This window comes from Dermacentor albipictus, chromosome 1 (assembly GCF_038994185.2).
Source record: "Dermacentor albipictus isolate Rhodes 1998 colony chromosome 1, USDA_Dalb.pri_finalv2, whole genome shotgun sequence".
In the NCBI taxonomy this organism is placed as follows: Eukaryota; Metazoa; Arthropoda; class Arachnida; order Ixodida; family Ixodidae; genus Dermacentor; species Dermacentor albipictus.
This window is the reverse complement of record NC_091821.1, coordinates 122,634,840-122,643,528: the sequence shown is the minus strand read 5'-3', so window position 1 is coordinate 122,643,528 and position 8,689 is coordinate 122,634,840. Positions and strand designations below refer to the sequence as shown.

The 8,689-nt window shown below is 47.7% G+C and overlaps 1 long non-coding RNA gene across 1 annotated transcript in view; it reads left to right on the top strand.

Annotated features, from left to right (window-relative positions):
- Positions 1–1,747: 1,747 nt before the first annotated feature.
- LOC135904815 (uncharacterized) overlaps positions 1,748–8,689 on the top strand; it is a 180,725-nt gene continuing 173,783 nt past the window's right edge. The window contains exon 1 of the long non-coding RNA XR_010565218.1: positions 1,748–2,782. This is a non-coding gene — a long non-coding RNA (uncharacterized lncRNA). The remainder of the gene's footprint in view (positions 2,783–8,689) is intronic.

Genomic DNA, 8,689 nt, shown 5'->3' with positions numbered 1-8,689 from the left:
CGTTTAGCCTTCTTCATTGTAGAGTTTGTTTTATTTCGAAGCTGCTTGTAGGCTTGCAGGACTTGTGGATTTTTCGATTTTGTGAATGTTTCAAATAACTTTTTACGGCGTTCAATTTCTTTATATAGTTCGTAGAAGACCCAAGGCTTTCTAATTTTTCGGTGCGTTTTGCGCGTTTCTAGTGGGAAACAAGTGTCGTAAATTTCTTTAAAGAGTGCTAAAACACACTGTAAGCCTCGTCAACAATTTGTTCTCTCTCTATTACACTCCAATCGGTGTTAGTTACAAGCTCCTGGAACTTCGTGATGTTATTGTGACTTATTTTTGTACTTGCTCTAGCTTCTTTTTCATTCTGCGAAACACTACGATGGTTAGAGCGCTGTATTCAAGATTGGCAAGTGGTCACTGATGCCGCTAGATAATATGCCTTAGACCATTTCATCACTTAAATAGTTCGTTATACACAAGTCTAACAGTGTACTTGTTTCGACATTAATTCTTGTTGGCCCCTCGATTAACTTCTGACAGCCATAGGAGTGAATAACATCTAGTAGATCATATTTATGAGAGTTCAAAGAAGGAGGTCAATATTAAAGTCACCAATGAGTAACACTGGCACTTTCAACAACAAGCTGTGCTCCAGGATCTTTTAAGCAGTTTGCAAAAAGATATTCACACTACCTGCAGATGGACGGTACAGGACAGCAAGAAGCAGGCCGTCACACTCAACCACAAGTGATTCGCAATCATCGTTAACCATACTGTACTCTTTTAACTCGTTGTACAATACGTCATTGCGAAAATAGAATGCAACGCCACCACCTCTTCGTTTACATCGCGAAATAGACACACAGCTGTAACCTTCAAGTTCGGGAATAAAATCATTAGAACTGAACCAGGTTTCTGTAAAGGCCAAGACATAGAAACTATAGTGCAGAGAGTCAAGAAGCATGTTAACTTCGTCAAATTTGTTCCTAAGGCTTCTAGCATTCATGTGAAAAACTGAGAAGCATTGCTTGTTATGAACATAGCTGCCCACATCTACTCGGAACGTTGCTTGACTGTAGTATTGGTTCTCTCTTTGGCTAAGTAGTTGAGCCATTTTACATCAGTGTCACTGACATTGTCAGCTTCTATTCTATCTTGGACAAGTCATCCTCTGATTGGATTCTAATCGCGCGATCCCCATGACGTTTCCTGATGAACAGCTTTCCTTCCTTTATCCATATAAACAAGTAATCCTTCTCAGTTACCTTTGCTTTCATAAGCCAAAATAGTCTCTTGTTCGTAGCTGTAAGGTTCTCATGCAAACCCACAGTTGATTTATTCTCCCTCAAGACAGCCCTCTTTTTGAGCCATTCTTCCCTGAGTAGTTCGAGACTGAAACTTCACTAGTATCGGCTGTGTCTTTCCTTGTTTCGCTGGAAGTCTATGAACAGCATCGAGTTCCCTTGTAGTGACAGGCTGCAGACCGAGTTCACTAGCAAGGATGTTAACCTTGCTGAGCAAGTCCTCATTCTCGGTGAACCTTATGCCGTGTATTTACATATTGTGTCGTCGTCCACATTGCTCAAGTTGATGAACGCCATTTCTGAGCTTTTTTGTTTCTTCACAGTCCACTGACGCTTCAATGGCGGCAACTCTTTTCTCTAATGTGCCCATTTTGTTTTCGTGAGCTATCATTTTATCCAGTAGCGTATCATACTTCTCGGAAACAAGTGTCACCAAGGACTCGATGCCGCCCACAGTGGCCTTCACATTCAGTAACAACTCTACATTTTTCTTTATTAAGTTTACTTCAAGCAGCTTTTTATTTATGGCAGCTAGCTCATTGAATACGTCTGTGACAGTACGTGCATCTGCTGAGCTGTCAGGATCAATAGTTGCTTTAGGTTTGCAGGCTTCACAGTTTCATTTTTTTTTTTCATTTTTCGAGTCATGGTTATTTCGTCCTCCCCCGAACAACTTCCTAAGTGATACCTGCAACCACAGCTCACGCATAAAATGGAAGGTGCATCGTCGGGAAATGATAGGCTACATGAAGCACACTGAGCAGTATCGGCCATTGCAGAAAATTTGTACACATGCAGCAAGGACACTCGCGGCAGCAGCAGCAGCAGGCGGCAATATCAAGTAGCAGCGTAGGAGGCTCAAGTTGTGGTGTATACTGACCTGCGTTTACAGGAAGAATTCCCCGGTTAGGAATGCAGCCACAGGACTAGCGCCGCGCCGCTGCTGCCGCAGAGTGCAAATGCAGTCTATCTTCAGTTGACGTGGCTTCATATACTGGTTCCCGGGTGCCAGCTGTTGCGCAGACAGGCAATGCACTTCACAGCAGGTACGTACGGCGCATCAGTAGATAGTGCCGTCCAACCGAAGTCACCGCGAAGGCAGTCAAGGCACGTGGAAGTGATGCGATTCAACTTGCAGAAGGCCAAAAGCTGTATGCCTGGCAGAGAAGCGCAGACGTAGGGACCTGCGTTTACAGGAAGAATTCCCCGGTTAGGAATGTAGCCACAGGACTAGCGCCGCGCCGCTGCTGCCGCAGAGTGCAAATGCGGTCGATCTTCCGTGGACGTGGCTTCATATACTGGTTCCCAGGCGGCAGCTGCTCCGCAGGCAGGCAATGCACTTCACATCAGGTACGTACGGCACGTCAGTAGATAGCGCCGTCCAACCGAAGTCACCGCGAAGGTAGTCAATGCACGTGGCAGCGATGCGATTCAACTTGCAGAACGCAAATGCCTGCGAACAACCAAAGCAAACAACCGAATTTCCAAAAGTAAGTCCTGGAATCATTTCAGCTTTCCACATACCCCAGAGCACCTCGTACCTATTGTATCCCTATAGCGCTCTGTGCTTCATTATGGCTGTATTTCTCTTCCGCTTCACTGTTATTGTTTTTTCCTGTGTTTCCATGTATCTATTGCTTTCGTTCATCCATATACCAAGATATTTATATTCTTTTACCTGAGGTATTTCCTGGCCCTCCATTGCCACTGTATGTTCACTGTTTTCATTGAATACCATGACACCTGTTTTTCTAACACTAATGTTGTAACCTAAATTCTTGCCTTCCTGTCCACAGATATTAGTCAGACGTTGCAAATCACTTTGCTTGTTAGCTAGCAACACAATGTCGTCCGCATCAAATAAACCTGGAAGCTGCTACTTAACTACTGTACCCGCCTGTTTGTATGAGAGATTATACCCGATATTACTTCCTTCTAGTGCCCTCTCCATCATCACCATGTACATCATAAACAGCAATGGGGATGAAGGGCACCCTTGCCTCAGTCTCTTGTTGAACTTTCTCCCCGCTCCTCATCCATTGCCATTGAAGGCAAACGGTATTTTCTAGGTAAATCTCTCTCAAAAGCTGTAGACAATCGTCACCTAAACATACCCCTTCCAGCGCTCTACGTTGTCATAGGCTCCTCTAATGTCTAAAAAGGCCACATATAACGGTTTGCTTTCTACTCTTGATATTTCAGTACACTGAGTAAGAACTAAGTTATCATCCAAACGCCTACCTATTGTGAAGCCATTGTGAAGTTCTTTCAATATGTCATTCTCTGCCCATGCTTGCAGCTTTATTTTGATTGCCTGCATTGCTAGCGTGTATATTACCTATGTAATGGTCAATGGTCTATACGAATGAATTCTATCTTTCTCCCCCTTACCTTTATAAATTAAATTCATTCTACTTTGTCGCCAACTGACTGGTATTCGTCTATCTTTTAAAGTTTTTTCCACTGCTTTCACCAGAGCTTCCTTACTTTTTGGCCCTAGTTCATTAATCAGCCTAACGCGAACCTCGTCTAGGGATGTGGCTGTGCGCTTAGGAATCTTCTCTTCGGCTTTGTTCCAGGTGAAATTTGTAAGCAACAGCTCCTTTTCCACCTGGTTCTCTTTCGTGCTCTTTTTTTCTTCAAATACAACCTCGTCATTGCTTTGGAATGATTCGGCTGTTACTTTTCGGATGTAATTTATTGCCACTTCCCCTTCTAGTTTGTTTCCATCTTCGTCTAGGATATGTTGTTGTACTGTTGTTGACTTCCTGGCTAATAATTTTATGTGGTTCCAAAATATTCTAGGTGCAGCCTTGTTTCTCTCACGTATTTCTGACAAGCAAGGTTCACTTTCACCTTTTATCTTTGCTTGCGCCAGTTTTTGAACCAAAGAGTTTTTCTCCTGGTTTATTTCCCGTTTACTGGCCACTTCTTCCTGCGGCAGCTGCACTTTTTTTGCCTCCTGTGCTCTCGGGATGCGTTCTGTCGTTCGGCAATCACTTCTCATATCTCCCTGTTCAACCAGCTTTTCGGTTTCTTTTTTTTTCTTTCCAATGAGAACGTTGCTTCTCTTTGCTATTTCTTTGACACCTGTGCTCCTGCTTTTTCCGCGTGGTGGCCTCGAGGTAGGTGCTGCTCTTATCAGCTAACCCCTAACGCATTCCACTTACTTTGCTGGCACTCCCTCTCCTTTCACATCGGGGGACTGCGTTCCATTGTCATGACCATTCTCGTTCACAATGGCGGCCCTGTTCAGCTTTTCCTCGGCTGCTTCAAGTCTTTTCCGCTACCTTCCGTGCATCACGCTCCCTATTAGCTGATTTTTTAGCTCTTCAACCTGTTTGACAAGCTCTTCCTGGAAAGCCTCCATTTTCTTCAGCCTAGCATCGACATCACAGTGTGTGCCGAATGACTCGATTCCCTCCTCTATCATCCGCCTTTATGGATCCCGTCCGTTTTCAAAGCATTGTGGCGCCAACGTGTGGTGGCCACGAGAAACAACTTGGCAGGCGCCGCTGCACACCGCCGACAGCCGCCCCACGCGAAACTCGCGGCCAAACAAGTAGCGTGTGAGACAAGACCGAAACAACGTGTACGCGCCGTCATATTTTGTCATCGTCAGCTGGCCATAGAGCCCGCTGGTGAATGCTTTGTACCCGGATGTTTCTTCAGCGTGACGTACGGCTGGAAGAGCTTCGGCAACGCTTTGCAAGCTCCTCCTTGGCCGTAAATCGCTGCACCTGTGGCGTAAGGTGAATAAGTAATAAAACAGTATGAGTGCGCACAAGTATGCACGAATCGAATAGGGCATGACGTGTAGTTCTTCGGGCGAATGTCACATTTCATCACTGCATGTCTTGCTTTATGGTATGCCATATAGTGCTAGGCGTACATACATACACACGCAGGGGGGAGGCCAACAGAATGTCAAGTTGCATACGTTATTTACCCACAAAGTGTTTGTACATCTACAAAAATGCCAAACAATGGTTGAAATGACTAAAATCGGTGATACCTCCTGTTCGTGGGACTCTTGTCTCCATCTTAGAACGCGCCGCGGTACGAACATAGGCATCGACCGCGTCCTTTTTTTGAACTGGTGCCTGTACACAAAGAGTGTCGGTATGGTCACGTAGTAGTGACGGAAACGAACACAGTACCAATACTGTGAATGATGAAACTAACTTTTATTGGCCGAACCTTGTGTGGTCTTGAGGTCTCATAGGAGTACCGACCACCGCGGGTTCCAGCTTAGTGAGCCACAGGGCCGCGCCAGCCGTCAGCCTCTAGCGCTGCTGCGCGCGAGCTCAGGCCACAAGGGACTACCGAGCGATGCATACAAAAACACAGTATTGCCCTAAGTTGACGGAAACCGTTTATTGTATCCGGCGGCAGCCGACACTGCACCAACGCACGGTCCCGGGGCGGCGGGGAACCAAAGGGGTCCCGCACGGAGGGCGGAAAATACAGTCAGGGGCGCCTGTAGCACGTCTCTGCGAGAGCACAGGCTCAAGCTGGGACACGCCGCTAGAAAAGGTCCCGGCGGCTATGCTACTTGCTCTCGCGATAACCGATGGGCCAACTTGCGAGAGCTCGGGCAATCTCCTTCGGCTTGGGCAGTGCGGCTCGGCGTGGTACGACCTCGCGCGAGCCCTAGGCACCCTTTCCTCGGCTCAACAGGATCAACACGTGGTACGCGCTCCCCGCACGGGCGAAGGCAACGTGCGTGAGCTCAGTCCTAGTCACAAAGGTGTCGGTGGACGAGAGGAAGCATGAACGTACCCGGAGCAGACCCAAGGAGAAAGAGACACACTACCGTCACGACAGTAGCCACCAGGGGTAGCCTCGTGACGTCGTAGCTACGCCCTCACAGCGAACCATCACGAATGGAGCGCCACCGCTGACAACTGGTTCGGAGCGAGAAGGCAGTGACGCGTAGGGATCGCAGACACAGGTGTAATGCGCCCGCGCAATGGCACGTCGCATTCCCCAAATCCACAACTTGTGCTCACAAAAACAGGCTACGCTTAAAGCACGACGACAGCGGCGAACACAATGGGCGGTCGTCGAAATCTGATCAGCGTGTCAATCAAGCGCGTCAGCTTTTATACACGAGCCATAGAAGGTTCCAGAGTAATCGCTGGTGCCCGCGTGTCTTCCAGAAAGTTCTACAACGTTCGCATCGCGCATACACGCAATCAAATTACAGAAGATTCGGTGACAACAGACAACGGATAGAACGATCGATAACATTCGAGAAATTTCCGATATAAGCGGGCGCGTCCCGCGCTGAGCGATGACATCTGTTTGACGGTGAGAAGAGGTCACCCGAAAAATTAAACAGGTAAACGTGTCAGTCTGAAGTCCAGATGTCTGGGCGACAGCGAAGGTGCCCCTGAAATGTGTCAGTTCCACAATAAGGCGCACCACACGTCCAGAAATGCCACACAGGAAGAGTCTCAGTACATACCATACTACATCCCGATTCGCTAAACGGACGTAAAAGCCTTCTGCAAGTAACTATTACTTTACTTGGTGAAGAAAAGAATGACGAAACGACAACTAACAACGATTGCTAACTAGCACTATCAGCTACTTCCACAGTGCACGCTGTTTCCCAAGTCAGCCCGGCAGTGCAGGTGAGCTTGGCTCCGACAGATAACTACGCCGACCATCACGAGCATTCACTGAGCATTTGTAAAGCTGCAAGTGTGCATGGTGTGAAGTTGCAAAATTACGGCGTTCTAGCGACGGATGCACGCGAGACCATGGAAAAAAAGAACCTTCTCGTTTCACTCAACCACAGAGGTCGCGCGAGCTCAGAGATTGTTTGTTTCGCTAGCTGAAACATACATTTGCGTCTTCGTCGAGATTATTCATATGAGTCAGTAATGACAAAAACAGAGACGTAAGCTGCATATGCCAATACATACCTGTCACAAAGTGCAGCCCTAATCTAGGCTTCACGGAGCTGTCGATCGCGTTTTACCGACGGAAATCGGAAAATTCGCATTGCCCTGCTGGGATGGTCACGGGAGGCGTAGCCGTAAACGAGACACGACATTGGCATCGCACAAAATTTCGATGGCAATAATATTCGAAAGGCGTTCCGTGCGCGCGGCAGCGAGAATGGCAAGGCTACCAAGTGAGTGAAAGAGCTTTATTAGAGTTCCGGCGAGGACGCGAACTCGTCGCGCACCCGGCTAGTCCTACGTCGGGACTGGCAGGTCTAGCCCACCGGCCCGGTCACGGGCATTCCGGACAGCCAGGATTTGCTTGTCTAGAGCGGGGCCACGCAGACGCTAGTCCCACTCCTCCTTGCTGAACTTGGGATGCCTCGACCCGCCCTCCCGCAGCATGTGTGCGGGGGTGGAGGTCTGCCCGCTGGACGGGCAGGCATTATCGCGGTAAATCGTGTAGAACGGCAAGACACGGATATGCGCTGGTCTGTAAGAGTCTAATGCCCCAACCACTGGCACGCGCCGAAAGCTTCGGCGCGCGCTGGCAAGCGAACGCGTCGCTTCGCTTCGGCTGGAGGGAAAGGGCGCGCAACCACTGGAGACGCGCGCCGAAGCTCGCTCCTCGGCTGCGGCGCATTGTTGCTGGACTATTCCGTCTTCATCCGTCAAAGTTCGGCCTAAAACAGCCTGCTGTAAACTAAGCTTGAAACAATAAGTTAGTGATCTGTATGTGCTTTTAGATATAAAAAACACGTTTGAATAATGAATATACACCTGCCGCAAGTTTGTTTTTATTTTTGAAGTAACAATAGTGTACAAAATATCGACATCAGCGCACGCGCGTCGTCTGTCTGCAAGATCGCTTTGCAAACACCTGCACGACGATGCCATATATCAAAAACTGTTGTACCATTTCATTTTTGGTAGCTTATTGCACAGCCAACCATGTAAGAATTAGGCGTGCAATGTATAACTGAAAAAAATCTGTGTTGGAAATATTGCCACGTAGTAGTGACGGTAAATAAATAGTGCCGGCTCAATCGCAACGATAGCGGCGAGCAATGTCGGCAATCGTAGAAAATCTCATCTGCGGGTCAAGCGCGTCGGTTTGCATACGTCAGTCGTCGAAAGTTACAGCCTATTCGCTGGTGCCCGCGCCTTCCAGAAACTACAACACAATTCGTGTCGCGTATGCAATTAGATTTGCAATGTTCGTCGACAACAGACAGAACCATCGATAGCATTCGCGAAACTTGCGATACGTTCAGGCGCATCCTGCACCGAGCGATAACGTTTAACATTTTTTAGCCGGTGAAATACGGTAACCGGATACAGATAAAGCATCCGTGTCCATATAATTATGCTTGTTGGTGCATGAGAGAAACGTGAAAAAGTGGGTTCTGAGAAAATCAGCAAAGCGGAATTGAAACACCTGTA